Source organism: Grus americana, chromosome Z, assembly GCF_028858705.1.
Source record: "Grus americana isolate bGruAme1 chromosome Z, bGruAme1.mat, whole genome shotgun sequence".
Classification (NCBI taxonomy): Eukaryota; Metazoa; Chordata; class Aves; order Gruiformes; family Gruidae; genus Grus; species Grus americana.
Window position 1 is genome coordinate 47,551,524 of NC_072891.1, and position 18,522 is coordinate 47,570,045.

The window sequence follows — 18,522 nt, forward strand, 5'->3', positions numbered from 1 at the left end:
ACATTGATAGGCACAGCAAATAAATTAATTGTAATTAGTTTTATTGAAATGAATAATAAATGATTTTTTTTTATAAGCTACTTATACAATAGTCTTATTACTACATAGTTTTACTCAGGCATCAAAGTTTGCATTTTAATTTGAGAATATTTGCGCTGTATTATTTTACAGTATTCCTCCATTCATAGGAATGTGAAAATCCATTGTTTATTTTATTTTTTCTTATATATTTTAGTTGAGACAACTGAACAAATTATTAATTTTCTGGAAGTAGTGTACTTTCAGTAAGATATTAACATCCCAAAAGATAAGCCAGAACAAATGTCTGACTACAGAACAGCTGAGGTTGGCAGGGATCTCTTGAGATCCTTTATTCCAATCCTGTTGTTCAAGCAGGGTCAGTTGGAGCAGGTTGCCTGGGATTATGTCCAGCTAAGTTTTGAGTATCTCCCCAGATGGAGACTTCACAATCTGTCTTGGCAACCTGTTCCACTGTTAGACCACCCTCACAGTATAAAAGTGTTTTCTTGTGTTCAGGTAGAATTCACTTTTTAAAAATATGTATCATCTTGTCCTGTCAGCAGGCACCACTGTGGAGAGTCTGGCTGCCTTTTCTTCATTCCTTCTTATCAGATATTTATACACATGGATAAGATTCACCCTCAGTCAGGCTGTTCTTTAGGCTGCACCGTCCCAGCTCTCTCAGCCTGTCATCATATGGCAAATACTCCAGTCTCTTAATGATCTTTGTGGCCCTTCATTGGACTCTCACCAGCATGTCCATACCTCTGTTGTAGTGGGAAGCTCAGAATTGGACACAGTACTGCGTGTGTGGCCTCACCAGTGCTGAACAGAGGGGAAGGATCAGCTCCCTCAACCTGCTGGCAACACTTGCTAATGCAGCCCAGGAGGCTGTTGGCTGCCTTTGCTGTGAGGGTGCATGGCTGGCTTATAATCACCTCGTTGCTCACTAGGACTTTCAGGTTTTCTCTGCAAAGAAAAGAAAGCAAAGCTGCTATCCAATTGGTTGGTCCCCAGCATGAAGTAGTGCCTGGGGTTATTCCTCCCAGGTGGAAGACTTTGCATTTCCTCTTGTTAAACTGCATGAGATTCCTCCCTGCCCAGTTCTCCGGCCTGTCCAGCTACCTTTGAATGGCAGCACAACCCTCTGGTGTATCAGCCACTCTTCCCAGTTTTTGTCATCTATGAACTTCCCAAATGTACACGTCCCAACACCCAGCTTAGTTTAGGCACAGGTATTGACCCCTGGGGTACACAACTAATGACTTGCCTGCAACTGAACTTTCTGCTGCTGATTACAACTCTCTGGGCGTGGCTGTTCAGCCAGTTTTCAGTCCACCTCTCTGACCACTTATCTAACCTTTAGTTTGTCAGGTTGTCTACGAGGATGTTACGAGAGACAGTGTCAAAAGCCTTCCTAAATTTGAGGTAGGTAACATCCTTTTTACTCTCATCCACCAAGGTCTACACCTCATTGTAAACGTCTGTAAATTTGGTTAAACATGGTTTCCTCCTTATAAATCCATGGTGACTACTTCCAACCACCTTCTTGTCATTTATGTATTTGGAAATGGTTTCTGGGATTAGTTGCTCCATCACCTTCCTAGAGATTGACGTGAGGCTCATCTCTTGTTTCTCAGACGTTCTTTCTTGTACTTCTTGAAGACAGGAGTGACATTTGCTCTCTTCCAGCCTTCAGAAACCTCCTCCAATTGTCATGACCTTTCAAACATAATTGAGAGTGGCCTCACAATGATGTCAGCCAGATCCTTCAGCACTCGTGGGCGCCCATTGACTTGTGCATGTTGTTTGTTTAAGTATTCTCTAACCTGGTCCTCCTCCACTGAGGGTAAGTCTTCCTTCCACCAGACTGTCCTTCTGGTCTCAAGGTCTATAGATACATGAATGCTGATCTTACTGGTAAAGACTGAGGCAAAGGCAGCATTGAGAACCTTGGTCTTTTCCATGTCCTTTGTCACTAAGTCCCCAGCCCCATTCAGCAATGGGCCCATGTTCTCCCTAGTTGTTTTCCCTGTTTATATACTTGTAGTATCCTTTCTTGTTGCCTTTGAAATCCCTTGCCAGATTCAACTGCAGGTGTACTTTGGCTTTCCTAACCCCATCCCTGCACAACTGAACAGCAACTTTGTAATTCTTCTGGGTCATCTGTCCCTCCTTCCACCTCCTGTACACTTTCTTTTAATATCTGAGTTCAATCGGGAGCTCCTTGCTCCTCCATGCAGGCCTCCTGCCACCTCTGCTTGATTTTCTGCTTATTGGGATGGACCGTTTTTGAGCTTGGATGAGGTTATCAACCAGCTTTCCTGGACTCTTCTGTCTAGGATCATATCCCATGGGATTCTTCCCAGCAGATCTCTGAAGAAGTTAAAGTCTACTTTCCTGAAATTCAGGATGTGATCCTGCTCTTTGCCCTGCTCCTACCTCTCAGGATCCTGAACTCCATCATCTCATGGTCAGTACAGCCAAGGCTGCTCACAGATTACACATCCACAAACAGTTTTTCCTTGTTTGTAAGTATGAGGTCCACTTTTCATTGTTGGCTCCTTGATCACCTGTGCCAGGAAGTTGTTCTCAATGCACTTCACAAATGTCCTAGATTGTTCGTACCTTGCTGTGTTGTCTTTCCAGCAAATATCAGATTGGTTAAAGTCCTGCATGTAAAGCAGGGCCTGTCAATGTGAAGCTTCTTCCCGTTGTTTGAGGAAGGCCTCATCTTCTTCCTGATCAGGACCTCTGTAGCAGATACCCATCACAATAGCATCTGTTTTGGTCTGCCTGCTAATCTTGAACCGTATGCTGTCAACTGGCTCCTGAACAGTCCCAAGGATAGGATTCACTCCATGCACCTCCATGCCTTCCACTGCTCTGTCACATGAAGTGTAATGCACTTTCTTTCTCTATGCAGCATGTGCTTCCTAAAGATGCTGTAACCATCCATTGCAGCACTCCAGTCGTGCGAGCTGTCCCACCATGTGTCTGCAATACCAAGGAGGTCACAGCCCTGTAACTGCACAGACTTCTAACTCCCACTGTTTGTTTCCCATGCTATGTCCATTAGTGTATAGGCACTTCAGAGAGGCATCCAAGTGTGCTGATTCCCCAAAACAGCCTTGACAGCTTTCCCCATTACATTTGTGTTAATTTCTTTCAGGAAAGGATACTTTGCTTTCTTTAAAGGAGCATAGAATACTGAGTACAACTCTGTCTTTTGGACTCCAGCTTTAGGTAATAACTTACATCTTCTTTTTTTGTACACCATATGAGTTATACTGATGTAGACTTCTTTTCTCAGATAATAATATATACGTAAGATTTTTAAAACTGGGAAACTTTTCAGAAGCAGGAGTGGAACAATGCTATGAGATAACATTGAATTCAAGTATCTATGTGATTTTAACCCCCCATGTTAGTTAAGACATTTGACCATGGCTGTTCTAAACAATAGTACATTAAAATTTTCTGACTCTCACATCTAGTGCTTTTTTGCAGTTTACTTTCACCATTATAAATTTTTGAACTAATATAAATTATGTGAAGTGTGAATAATTTAGACCTACTTGAGTAGTGATGGAAGACTGTGTTTAAGATTACTTAGCAAGTTTTTAATTTAAACATGAAAGAAAAAATATAACCTTTACAATCTTGTAAGCTTCTATTTTTCTCCCTTTTCACTTTCTCTGTTTTCCCCTGATTTCAGCTGTAGTTCAAAGATGAAATTCAAATTTTTGAAATGAGTGGAAAATTTCACTTATTTTTATGTCTGTCCAGAAACAAGAATTTATCAACTTGAAAAATATAAAATTTGGAACTGTTTTACATCTACTCTTTTTCTACTTGAAGCATCTAAAGATTTTGGAGGCTAAGCAACTTGTGAACGGAAGCGTTATTACTTAGATAATCAAAATGCTGATATCCTCTCTATAGTCAGTACAGACTTTTTGAGAAGGTTTGTGTGATTTCAGAATACAGCTATACACATGGACCAATGAGTTTGGATTTAGTGTATTCTTTGCATTCATCTGTTTAAGAAAATGAAATGTCAGTATCTAATAGTGCTTCAGTAGTTATATATTGAATTAAAAATTTACTTAGAATACTTTCTGTGTAGGTTATGACTCCCAGTCCCTTAACAAAGAACATCAAGTAGCAGGTATTTGAACTTATGAGTTTGTTGCTGAATTTTCTTTTTTTAGGAATGATGAGCTGTTTAAAATTTTGAATTCTGGAATACCTTCTGTAGCGGGAACCTTGCAGAAGACATTGTATTTGAGGAGTTATAGCTGCTCTATCTGGCCTCATACTTAGGGCTTGAGAAACCTGCTGTTAATATAACCTATAGCTTACTAGATCTTTGGGAAAATTAAACTGTGTGTGGGTCAAGGGGTGAAATGTAGCAGTTCTAACCAGTATACCATTGCACATTGAGGAGTCAGTGATCCACGTCACAGGTAACCTCTTTCCACAGAGGTGATGTGTGCAGCATGGCATAGGAAAATCTATCCGGTGGCTGTAGGAATGCAGAGTTACCAGTATCTGAGGAGACAAAAGTTTTACTCACTATCTATATCCCTATTTTTATTTTATCTTATTAAACAGCTCTTTTATTAAGTCATTTATTGGTGGGCCTTTCTTACTGAAAATCAATCTCTGTCTGTCTCTTTCTCTCTCCCCTCTCCCTCCTCCCCCAAGACAGCTTTTTGACTTTTTTCGTAAAGATGAAAAAATGTGTTTATTAAATGCCAAAATGACACTTAAAATGCTGTGATTTAAAACTAATTTTTATTTAATTAAATGTAAATGTTTAAAATAATCCTACAAAATACTGGTGCTGAACTTGAAAAAGAAGCAAATTACTAAGTCAAGAGAGTTTATAGTGTGACATTTGATATACTGAAGGAAATGATTGTATTTTCAGATAATTTATTAAACTTCTGAATATGCTGCAGTTTGTTGGTGGGCTGAATGAACCAGATTCTGAACAGTGAAAGTAATTGTTGTATACTGTTTTCTGCAGTTTCTGAGTAACAATTAGGTACTTTTAATATATAGAAAAAGATTTTCATTTCTTCAATAATAATAGAGTTAATTATTACCTTTGTATTGATGAAGTGATATATGATGGTGTATATAATCCTAAACAGAGTGCTAATAAAAAGCGCTTTCATCAATTATAAAGATGAACTGGAACAGCTCTTCTGTGCAACTTTTTGTGCAGTTTTAACTCCTCCTTCTTCTCCATCCTCATTCTTGATGTAAATGGAGTGTTAAAAATGCTTTGTGAAATCCCCAGCATTGCCCTGCCCTTAATTAATGAGACCTCAGGAGATCTGGGTTCAAGCGTTGGTAGTATAAGACAGTTTGGAGATGTTCTGACTTCCATGTCTTAAGCTTAATCTCTGTAGCTCGGTGAACACTTAATTATTATTTCTTTCTCTTGCATGTGAGAAAACACATTGGCTTTATATGTAAGTGTAGTTACAGTAACACAAAACTCTGGAGCTGCCTGCTTTCTTTTTGTTGCTTTAGCAGCTTTACCAGGGCAATAAAACTTCTCCCTCTATTCCAAGTTTGCTGTTTGTGAATATTTCCATGGTTTTCCAGGTTATGGATATTTCATGTAGTTTAATTTCAGTGAGAGAAACCTGATTTTATTTCCTGCAGGTGAGTTGAAAGACTTCTTTGATTTCTAGAGGTGACATAGTTTTAGAATTCTGCTGTAAGAATAGGGACCGTCAAGGGTAGGCTTTTTTATTCTGACTCATCCTTTACCTATACTTTATGTGTGCATTCTCTCCTGCAGTTTTTACACATTTCCAAAGAGAAAACAAGAAGGAAGTATATATCCAGGATTATACAAAAGTATAACTAAAGCATAGTCCTCCATAAAAAAAAAGTATCTGCAAATTTATGTCATGCAGCATTGCATTTTTTTCTCTAGTAATTTTAGTAGCATATAATAAGGAGCTTAAAAAGGGGCATTTTCTTAACAATGTAATTTTTACTAGATATTGCTTGCATTTTCCACTTTGTATGTGATAGCAAAGCTTAAGAAACAGCTAACCACTAGTCACAAATGATAGACTTGTGAAGTTAATTTTGTTACAGCAATTAAGTACTTTTATCTGGACTAGAACTCAGTAAGAAAATCATTAGACAGATTTGCTATGCATGAAGAACATAAAAAACTATTTGTATATGATTCCAAGAGGGCAAATGTTAATTGGAAGAAAAGTATAGCCTTGGGGTATTGTAAGAAGGCCCTGATTTCAAGCAGATGATGAGCTTGCTTTCTTTTACTGCTGCTTTTCCTTTAAAAAAAAGAATTGAAATACAAAGCTTTTAAAGACTAGTGACTCCTTTTCTTTTTGTAATGCTGCATCTGGTGATTCAGCAGCAGGGTTGCTGCATTTTGGAAACACCATGTTAGTGTCTAAAGTGGACCAATAATTTCCACATTTTGGGGTTTTACATAAAAATGTATGCTGTTATATGGTACTATTCATCAGTGGTGGGAGTTTACACTGTAAACATATGTGTACATATATTTACAGCTGAGCATTTATAGAAAGTGACGATGACCAAGGTTTTGTCTTCATCTAAAAGTGACATTTTTCTAAAGCATAGAAGGGATTGTTAATGATTCTTTTATTTAGATTTCACTCTTCTCTTTCTTTTTCTACAGTGTATGTATATATACGTAAATTGCATCACAGTAAGTAAATCTTCTGAAGTTGAAAAGCCTGTCCAGAACAGAGCTGACATATGTGAAAATAGCACTGATCAGAATCATTCTTCTGCTTATTTTAAAGAACAGCTTTTTACAATATAAGAATGCTGTAACGAGTAGTCTTTAAACATGACAGCTCTGGAAGGAGAGTTCCTTAACATTCTGGAGAAATAGCATTTTAGGCTCAAAACGGATCCAATATATTTATACAGGCCAAAGGTGGATTGCCCATGAGATCAGAAAACAAGCATACAGATAAAGATATCTGAATGTGAGCAGGGAAGATATTTTTCACACTACGAGAACATTCTGGTGGCTTTCTAATACTTAAAACCTACCCCTGATATAGCTGTAGTCTTTTATAGAGATTAAGACTTTGATCTGTTTGGATTTGATAAGTGAGAACACCCTGGCGTGTGTTTTATATTTGCATTTCGGGACCATTTTAAATGTGCATGGAATGCAGATTCTGGATCTGTTTCTCCTGCGGGGCAGATGGCAGCGCAGGGAGAATGGCAGCAGATTGCCTCTCTGTGTGGGAGCAGCCCCTGTGGGACTTTGAGCTGGTGGTGCCCCAGCATCGTCTGAGGTCTGTGGGACTTGCAGCAAACTCCACTGCAGTGCAATTAAAGGTGGCATTTTCACAAATGGCTCCGCTAATCATAGGTATCTTGGTAAGCCACACATCATCATCCAGCAACATGCATTTCACAGAGAATGAACTTAATTGAGTAGAGAAAGGACATTACTGGTGTAAGAGCTGTCGATTTTGACCCTTAAAGACAAGGTCTTTATAAATAAAAGCAGGTTGAGTTATTACCTAGTCCGGCCCTAAGAGGTCTAATGCCCTAGACAAACAAGAACACATCTCTGCAGTCTGGCATCTAGATAGGCATGCAAGCAGCCAGCAAACATTTTGCATGCCTAATGTTTTGTTGCCCTGGGCAACCAGCTGTTCCTGGACAGTGACAGCAGTCCTGCCCACCACACAGCTAAATAACCTGCGAGGTGGCGTAGTCTCTCCTTTTACCTTTATGCTTATATTATTTGGAATAAGATTAAATAGTACACATCTTCGCAAATTATTAGGTTTATTAATTGTTGGTTTGTGCTCATTTGGGATAAATACTTCATATAATAGGATGGGGATTATTCTTGTGGTATCGGTGAGAACAGTGTAATGTAGCTGAGGTAAAAATAACTTGTTGTAGAAAGTTTCATTTTGAAATGAAAATGCAGTCACCCTATACCTTGACATCTTTCTTCCCCCTGTGAATCACGTCTGAATGCTGAATACTGAGTTAGTACAAAGATGGTGTGTTAGAACTGATTTAGAAAAAAATTGCAAGTATTGTCAGCTTTTGTCACTTTAGCACAGGTCTGCACAACACACAGGAAGTAACACCACTGACAAATGGCCGATGGTGGAATGGTTTAAATTCATGACTGCAGGATTTAGCATGTTCCAAATATAATTCACCAGTAGGGTACTAGTTCAAGAGTGTTCATTTTCTCTGAGTGATCAAGCGATGACTGTCCCCAGACAGACTATGATCAGAGGGGATTGTGATCGAGAGCTTTCCCTATGCAGAGATTTTATTGTGAAGAAGGGACAATTCTAAGTCTAACGATTTTCATTTGAAAACTTTATCCTAGAATTATGCTAGTGAAATAATTTTCAGTTTAAAAAAGTAACTTTGGAGCTTTTGGTCAGCCAGTGCAATTTCTGGAGCAATAATAGACAGTCTTCATGAAAACTGTTTTGTTTTGTGAAAAATCCTATTTTCTGTCAGGAAGAAATACCTATAATATACTCCAGTGTAAAGAAAGGCAGATGATGAGGAAGGAAATATCAGCATAATGATTTTTTTCTAATGAATGCAAACAAATTTTAAAGTTTATTATTATTCTTCTCTGGCTACTGTTTGCTCTTGTTCACAGTGCAAGGTCTAAGATTCAATTGTAAGTCCTGTGGGTCATTCACTGAATCGTTATTCATATGTAAAGTGTCTAGCCTTGTTCAGGTCCTATATGTACAGTAATTGCAGCAAAATTCAACCTTGACTTGTTGGAATATAATTTTCTTTGATTATAATAAGAACCATGGCTAAAAGTCCATAGAAAAAGCTTATAATCACCTTCCTTGCATCTACAGAACGATCAGTCTTTAAACGTAATTTTATTTCAGCATCCAAAAAAGGCAAACAGCAGAGCATTGTAAGTAGCTGCATTCTATTTTCCAGAAACAGATTTTGATTTCTTATAATACTCAGCATACTGGGTTTGGGTGGGATACAGTTAATTTTCTTCATAGCAGGTCATAAAATGCTATGTTTTGGATTTGTGACCAAAACATTGCTGGTAACAGAGGGAAGTTTTAGTTATTGCTGAACACTACTTGGACAACGTCAAGGCCTTTTTTGTTTCTCATGCTGCCCTACCAGCGAATGGGCTAGGGGTGGGCAACAGAGTGGGAGGGGACATACATAACCAGGTTAGCAGACCCCAAAATGACCAAAGGGATATCCCATACCATATGAGATCATACTCAACAATAAAAACTGGAGGGCAGGAAGGAGAAAGGGAGTGTTTTTGGAGTTATGGCATTTGTCTTCCCAAGTAATAATTACACATGGTGGAGCCCTGCTTTCCTCAAAATGGCTAACCATCTGCTGGCCGATGGGACATAGCGAACAAATTCCATATTTGCTGTGCTTGAATGTGCAGCTTTTGCTTGACCTGTTAAACTGTCTTTGTCTCAGTCTACGAGTTTTCTCACATTTACCATTCCGCTTGTCTCCCCCATCCCACTGTGGGGCAAGCAGGCGAGCAGGCTTGGCTGCTGGCTGGGGTTAAACCATGACACAGGTAACTGAACGTACTGTGCAATGTTCTTGACTTGCTTTTTCCATGTTTAATCATTGCATTCCAATTTTATGGTACTTGATTTTTTAATATGTCAGGGAAGCCAGCTATGATAGAATCCATAAATGCGTTCACATATTTTCTCACAGGAAGCACCAATATATTTGACAGAAGAACTTGTGGTCCAATCAGCAAGAAAAAGTGGTGTCAGTCCGGTAACATAAATAATAATAAACCCCTCTATTTAAGAAGCTTGAAAGCTGTGTCCAGAAATAGTTTTATGTTTTGACAAAAGGCACAAAATATACTGCCTGTTAAAGGAAAGTAACAACATTTGGCTTCTGTGTGGTTTTTCAAGTGAATACCCTATTTTTCAACCTTCCACATCCCTGCTCACAATTCTCTGAAACATCACGGTATTTTCTGGGTATAGTTTTCCAGTGTTTTGTTTTGCTTATTGTGAAAGCTAACTATGTGCATCAAAACAATGTGCATCAGTTAGTTCAGGAGAGGAAGAATTTAACCAAGGTACAAGGTCAATACAGGCCCTAGGACAAAGTACTAATGCTGATATTAATGCCATCTATAAATGGCTTACTTAATCATTCAGTGATATATAGCTTTCTTTATTGGGAAACACAGAAGTTGCTTAATAGTGCATTGCATCAAAACACAATGGTTCAGAGCACAGAGTTGGGCTAATGTCAGAATATAAATGTAACAGATGTGTTATATTGGAGTCTACCCTGGGAGGATTATTGGTGTACAAAGATGAAGGCAGAAATTTGGCCAGAGAATAAAGAATTTTAATCCTTTTGGGATTTTGTAAGTATGCAGAAGAAAAGCTGGTGTTAACTGGGATAGGAACAAAGAATACCATATTATTTCCCTTCAAAGCTCAATTTATGTGGAGACATAATAAGACATCTCATCTCATATCTGACAGAATTAATTATTTTGAAAAATGCTTACCACATAAAAATGGTGCTGGTTACAGCATAGCATATAAAAGTGCATGGGGTAACCATGACAATTAGAAACATGAAACTAATTAAATGTGCAGAATGTTTTGCTTCAAAACTAGAGTGAAATAGAGCTCAGGTAATCAAGATACCAAAGACTTTCTACAGTAAGTGTTTGATTTGATCTTTAATTATCTAAATTAATACATTTAAACAGACAGCAAAAATATTAAAAAACCCACTAGTGAACAAGCTGATCGCAATTGCAGAAGCAGTGGCAGTAGCACTGTGTTTTTTAAAACTAGAAAAAGTGTCTAAATCAAGTTATACACTTGTTATACATTTCCCTTTTTCTTCTTACTTTCTCATCATGAGAATTACTACAGGAAGTGGTAGCCTGTGGCAAGGGGTAAGAGAGATAAGACTGTCAAGTACGCACAAATTCAGATGAAAATATGAAGTTTATGTTGGGGAACTTCTGTGATGATAGTCAGTTTGTGTTCATATACAGCACTTAAGGCTTTAGCAAGAGAGCCGGCAAGGAATTTCTAATGAGTTCTATATTCAGTGTTAAAGGAACACTCTGCACCCATGATTATAACTTCAGAAATTTAATGGATTTTTACTCATACTTTGATTACATTTGATACTGATAGTCAAGAATTTGGTCTAAATTCTGTAGCTTAGCTGAGACAACATCTAAAGGGGTTAATTGTAACTACACCTGTAAACTCACTAAGAATGGAAGAATGAATGTTTTAATATATTTAACTAATGTAATTTAAAGTAGAAGAGTACAAACATATGGAGAAGAGATGAATGAAACATAATGAGGCAAAAGTAAGACTTACTGTGCTTTCTTATTGCAAGAATAAAGACACACTCAAGTATTTTTGAGGGGAATTATACTTACAAGAGATAAAAGGATTTTTTAAAAATCTTTACAGTTCAGTTGCAAAACCTACTGCTCATACATATTTTTAAGGTCAAGACCTTGACATAGTTTAAAAGGGATATAAATGAAATAAAGACATAAGGAATATATACAGTATTGTATCAAAAATATTAAATACAGAAAATGAAAAGAAAGATGCCTGATTTCATGACAGAAACAAGTAATTTTCTTTCTGTGTCTTAGGAAACTTTACCAATTGGTCTTGTGGGATTTGTGTACCTTTCTCTGAAGAAAATATCCTCTGGAGATACTGAACTGAAAATGATCTTGCCAACGTGGTATTTACTTTTCCCTTATGCTCGTAGTCCTTAAAAGTAACTTTGGTAAAATATTTTTGCCCGCATCATTTAAATTTTTAATTCAGCTCCACAAGCTTGACTCACAAAGTTTTTCAGATATGGGAGACAAAGCACTTTTTTCTGTTATGGATTTCATGTTTTCATTAGCAGTGAAAGTAATCAATTCAGTTTGTACCCAGAAAGTGGACTGGAACATGAGCCTTGTTTTGAAATCTTAATTTATCAAATGTGAACTTGATGGATCACAAATGAGATCATTAAATTACTTCTGTACTCTAAAAAGTAAACTATGTGAAATAAGTCAAGGGCAGGACTTTAAAACCTACCATAAAATTATGATGTAAATTAGGGCATTGAGAGACCTGATACACACTTTAGAAAGCCTTATTAGATACTTTAAAAGGCAGCTTACTGCTGTGTATTAATTGAACAGTTATTCCAAAATACATTATCACTGGCATAAATATATCTACAACATTACTCTTAGTTTAAACATGAAAGGAGCATGGTTATAAGGGAGGCAAAGCTGAGCCCTGATGTAATCAAATTTTGCCTGTTCCTTTCAAGAAATTTTTTTACACATGCAGCTTGGATATGCAAAATTAGACTTTGCTGGTATCAATCATATTTAAATGCACGTAGGGTTACTTTTGTGCTTTCTATCTGTGAAAAATGCCTTAAGAACTTATTTCTTTCTGTTCTGCATTTACAAATACAAATTAATATATTTTGTTATATATATTAAAAAAATATTAAAATTGCATAGTTCCAAGCTGAAACCTTTCATTCTGTTTCAGTCCAGTGTGATTTTTACAGCAGACTTATAAAGTATTGAAAATAGGATTTTTAATGGAGAGGCTCATGGCCTCTTCACTGCAGTAATGTGAGCAGCAAAGCTCTAACCTAATGCTTACAAGATTTTCATGCATTTTGCACAGGTTTGTTTAGTATTCTAATGTATTTAAAACATATTTCTTCTCAAACTGGTTTTAAACACTGCAGTATCATATTTTTACCAAGTGAATGCAAAAAACCTACTTATTTTATATATTTCTTTTGCTTATATCCATAAATCAGATATGCTCCAAGCAAGAGCAATATTGGATTGAATTTGTATTCAACCTCTGAAGACCTGATTCACTCCAGTCTAATGCCAAATCACGATTGCAGGAGTTAGTCATGAAGAAAATAGAGAAAAAGGAAAGTCAACCTGCAAAAGATCATCTCAGCTACAGAGCCTAAGTGGAACATTACTGTACAGTGCAATTCAGTAAGATCATATGAGATGGATGGTGCATTTTTAATGCAAAGTTTAAGCAGTGTTTAGAAATTAAGCTATTATATGTTTTGTACATTAGTGAGATAAACCTTTCTTAGATCTGAAACAATTTTAGAAATGCAAATATAGCAATTGCGCTTTACAGTGACCAGGGTCACAAGATCATTTATTCCTCCCAGGAGTGTAGTCCGATAAATGCAGAGTAAGGCATCCTGCCCATATTCTGATGCCCTCTATTGTATGTCATATTTGTCACAAGGAATTATCTCTGAAATTGTGGTAAACAAAATGATACTAATCTAGATATAAATTTTCTTCATGTCATTATATTTGAATATATGCACAAGATAGATGATTATTATCATACCATAAAACTGGGAAAAAACTTCTTAAAAGGATGTCGTCATTTATGCAATCAGGTCTGTTCTTTTGTGAAATGTTGTCCTGAAGCTTTCTATAGTTCATGAGTTCTGTCCATCTGAATATGGTTGTAAGTCTGACATTCATCATAGATATCATCTAGCTGCAAATGAGGTCTCTGAAGCCACATTTCTCATATAATCACCTTTCTTTCTCTGCCCTTTCCTGTCACAGTTTGTTGCTCTTACAGTTTTCATTCAGTCTTAAATTATTGTATAAAATCTGGGGCAGGACTCTTTTTCTAAAATGGATACAAAGAAATGGCCAAGAATCTTACTAGAGATGCGATGTCAGTCTGATAAAAGCTTACAGAGCTGTTGTCAGTCACATATGGTTATTTGGTTATACAGGACATTTCTACATCCTTCTCCATAGTTCCTGTAATTCTTTACAGCACAAAAAAAAAACCAACCCTGTGACAATTTGATGCATGTAATATTGGTTGTTTCTAAGCAACGGAGCGTGCAAGTTCCATGGTTGTGGCCAGCAGCCCTTGTTCCCTTCCCTTCACCTAGTTTTGGGGACTGATTTAAATGTAATCTGTTCCTCTTTTTTATTCTTCCACTCCAGGGAGAAGAAGGTGCCTCATTCACACCCAGGTTCTCATCCTTACATACAGTCAAGGTCAAACAAGAACTCTCCAAAGAGGAGGCCAGGAGTAGAAGAGAATGCTACATTCCTTGACCTACGTGAGCCAAGGTTTCTGCTTTATTAAAGCTCTTCAGCACATGCTGAAGTCATAACTTAAGGAAGCAAGAATATTAAACATTGATCTCTTCCTGAAAAAAAAAAAAATTTTCTTCAGCTTGAATAAATTATAATATTTCAATAATTATCCTGTCTCAGTAACTTGGCTTACATGTTATGTACAATGTCATTAACATTTGCTAAATTGTTATTTAAAAAGTCCTGAAAAATATTTTTTGGTATTTACAAAATTTTTATTTTAGAGTAAAGAAAAATTTTAAACAACAAAAGATTTTTTTAGCTGGTAAGAAAAATCTGCCGTAGACATGGTGGAGAAACACAGCACACATACAAAACTAATGTGGTAAATATGTATTTTGCAATGCAACAGATCTAAAACTGAGTTGTATTATAGTAGTAAAAGTTACAGAGAGGCACCATTTAAATAAAACTTTATCTCTGAGTGGGTAGAAAGAATGAGTAGACAGACTGGTGATGTCCCTGTTAAAAAAGGAAAAATATCTGTTCTCTAAATGATGGACTGACAATAAGTGACAGAAGAACTAGTAGTGATACAAGATAGTATTATTAACTAAAATATTATCCCATAGTAAGGGTGCTCTTTTGATAAACATGCAAACAACTGTGCAATTTTAATGAAATTTTACAAAGAGTGAAAGAAGATAAGGCAAAAAAACCCCACAGTAGAAAACAAACTACCACATGCCAAAGGTGTGCACCCTGTTAGCTATGCACTTGCTATGTCATCTAGTTCCCCTCCTGTTGCTTTCTATTCAGCCTGAAACTGTTGTGAACCCCATTCTCCCTCTGTGTTTCATGGAGACTATTAGCATCCCACACGTGGGAGGTGTCATGCTGATGGCAGTGGTCCTCATTCTTTTGCAAAACAATATGAAGTCCACTGACATTTTAAGACTATATGACTCAAAGTGAAGTAAGCGTGGGCTTATGGAAAATCACTCTGTTGTTGTGTAACCAATTTTATTCCAAAGGAGACAACTCCTGAACTGTACAAATGATGTAGCTTTGCTTACTGTGGTCTGGAGTTTTCAAACACCAAGATGGGTAAAAATAGGCAAGGTGGCAAAAAAATGGAAACAACACTCTCCCTGTACCAGGACGTTATGAGCTAGAGAGAAGGTCCCCACATGGAGGCAACTACTTAGAGGACAAGAAAATGAGGGTGCTACTAGTGACCAGATAGCCAGTTGAACCCATTGTGCCAGATGTTTCTTGGCAGGGCTCTGTTCAGCTTCACTGAGTTGAGCCACCTTGTACCTCATGAGAGCTAAGTCCGGTGTATACATGTCTGGTAATTCAGGATAAATGAGACAGCAGAAACAGTGGCTGCCTTTCCTGTTTTTCAGTCACTTGATAAGTTGATATGTCACAACATAAAATCTCATATGTGACCAACTTTCTGTCAAGCAGCTGTGCTGCCCATTGAACTACCAGGAAATTTTACTCCCCGTGGGATATATGATTGTACTTTTCTCCAATGATAAGCAACAAAATACATCAGTCAGATATCCACTTTACATTATTAAAGATGAAGAAAGTAATTAGCATTAGAGCCCTGTGAGCTCTCTAATTAACAAAGAATCTCAGTAACAATGAAGGCAATCCAATTGTGTCATACCGTTTGCTCTTATACTCTCATTCATTATCATCAGGGTACGATCTCAGTGACCCTTGGAGTCTTGCAAAGTTCACCAGTAATTACTTCAACACATTCATTTTAAGAAGGACCTGTCTTTCACCTTGGCAGCATTCAGCTGTAAATATGTTCTTTTTTTTTTTTTTAACTAAATCATCTTGTAATACTTATCACTTGAGCTGAGAAAGAGGGGCACTGATAGCACGAGTCATACACAGATGAATATACAGGCTCCTACATTAAAATATGCTCAGACCTCTCCAAGAGCTTCTGAAGAACTTTACAAAGTGTGATGAGATCTTCAAAAGAGATCAAGCCTTTTTACAGTCACATCCAGTGATGATTTATTAAATACAGATTAGAAGTCAATTCACCTGCTGTTTTGAAGCTTATTGTATTTTCACTCACTGAGACATTAAAAGGAAGGTTAGGGTCCTCATTCACTGAAGAATCTTCTGACTGACTATTGTCAAAGAAAATTGGAATTGATAGTGTACTTATATCTATGACAAATATTTATTTTACAGTTAACTTATAGGAACTGTATCTCTGGGAGGCTGTAACTGAGGATGGAGTAGAATTAGAGAAAGACATGAAATGGAATAGAAAAAACCTCCCAGGTGCCTGAATGACCTACCAGACCTTTTGAAGTGATAAAGGAAAGACATTTAAAAGGATGAAAAAACCTGTGTCTGATATATTATTCTCCTATGTCCCAGAAGAGGTCCTCATTACCCAAACCAAAACTGGGACAGGACCCTGCAAATGGGACTTCTATCATCAGCGCTAGACAGAATACGCTAACAGTTGTAAAACAGGCTTCTTTAAATAAAGAAAAAGAATAATTTCTTCCTGAAGTAGTGTCTTACTCATTGTCTGCCCTGTCCATTATTTCCATCAGCATATGAATTTCATTACACAATTGATGTTGAAACAGCTATACCTCGTCCTGCAAAACAGAGCTGTTTACCAAGGTGTTAAGAAAATTTTAAGGCTGCTTTTGGTAATGACTCAGGATGTAAGGTGGAATAGAAGGAATGTTTTTTTTTTTTTCCTAATTAATTTGAACTTATGTTTTTTGGTTTAAATCCATCTTTTACATATTAGAAGGATGAGAAATGCCATGGGTAAAGCTATACTTTTCCTTTTTTCCTGACCAGTTTTTTTATATATTCTTTCTTGCAATGGCGTTAGAAAAAACTCAGTGACAGGTAGGCCAGGTTTCCTGCAAGCAGATGGACGGGCAGCACTGAGGGCTGCAAGGCTCTTTGGCCAGCACAGGGCAGCCTTTTTTAAGGCAGACAATGCTTTCTCCAGAACAGAAATCTGAGTGTCTTTCTGCCCTGTCAAGTAAGTCAAATTGAAGCTATTCTTGTTCGGATTGAGAAGTTTGTCATGTGTTTGCAGTATAAATACACATGACAACGTGAGTACTTAGAAAAAATTTTCCTCATTGGAATCTTCGAGGTTGCTCTTTGTAACAGAAATTAATAGCTGGTGAGAAAGTTTACAAAATATATTAATGGACAAGAGTGCCCCATGTTTTGTTAACAAGGAACACCTTATTAACAAAAGAAGTTAACACTCAGAGGCTTCCTTATTTATAAAGACACCTCCTTTTTCCGCTGCCTTTTTTTGTATTTCATGAAAGGTAAAAATTTATGTAGGAGGGACTGCATATTAAGACTCTACTTTTGCAAAAGGAGTCCTTTGGTACTTTTTGGGAACTTGAAGTTCTCTGAACGGCTTTGACAAATATATATACTGGTCTTCAGCATGATTTCTGTTTATGAAGGAAGACTATTGCATTTGCAGAAGTAACTATTTTGTGCTTCTCTTCCTCTCATTCTTCTCTGTCAGCAACAACACAAAAATCAACTTCCAGCATCCTTTGAATAGATTGATATCATGACTGTAATGGTGACAGATGAAGTCATTTACAGCATCTGCTGGTAGGTACTTCAGCATATGTAGGTAGTTAATCCACTCTGCCAGTGCACAGGAATGCAGACAGGATGAAATCCTTACTGCCACTGGGTGTGAGTGCTGCAGCCTGTTTGTGCTCAGCCTGCACCCGAGTCAGAGTCAATGGCCAAGCAGAGATTTCACCAGGAATGTGAGTACTTTTGGGGAGCATTTTTCATTCCCAAAAAATTACAGCGAATATAAATGAAGTTCTGTTGAACACAATGTGAGTAACGATTGAGTAGAAAAATATGAGTGTGTGTAAACATTGATGAAACAAGAATCAAAGGTGTTTTTACAACAACGATCACCTCATAAATAAATACGCTGACTTGAGAAGTGTACTGCAAAGCCTAGAAGCTCAGGCTGATCTTTCACCACAATAGCTAATTTTTGTAATAGCAGCTATGTGATATCTCTGAGAATCTATTGTGATAAAGCTAAGCTTTCTGCTTGCTTTTTTTCCCCAGCTCTTTTCAAAGTGATAAAACTGGATCTCATTATGTGTGTTTGTACTTTGGTTATAGTATTCAACTTACAAGTAATCTTGTATAAGTACTTTGGAAAATTGTTTCACTTTCAAAAGTATTATTTGTTGTCTCACTTCTGCAAGAGGTAAGAATGAGATCTCGCTAGTTTCAGG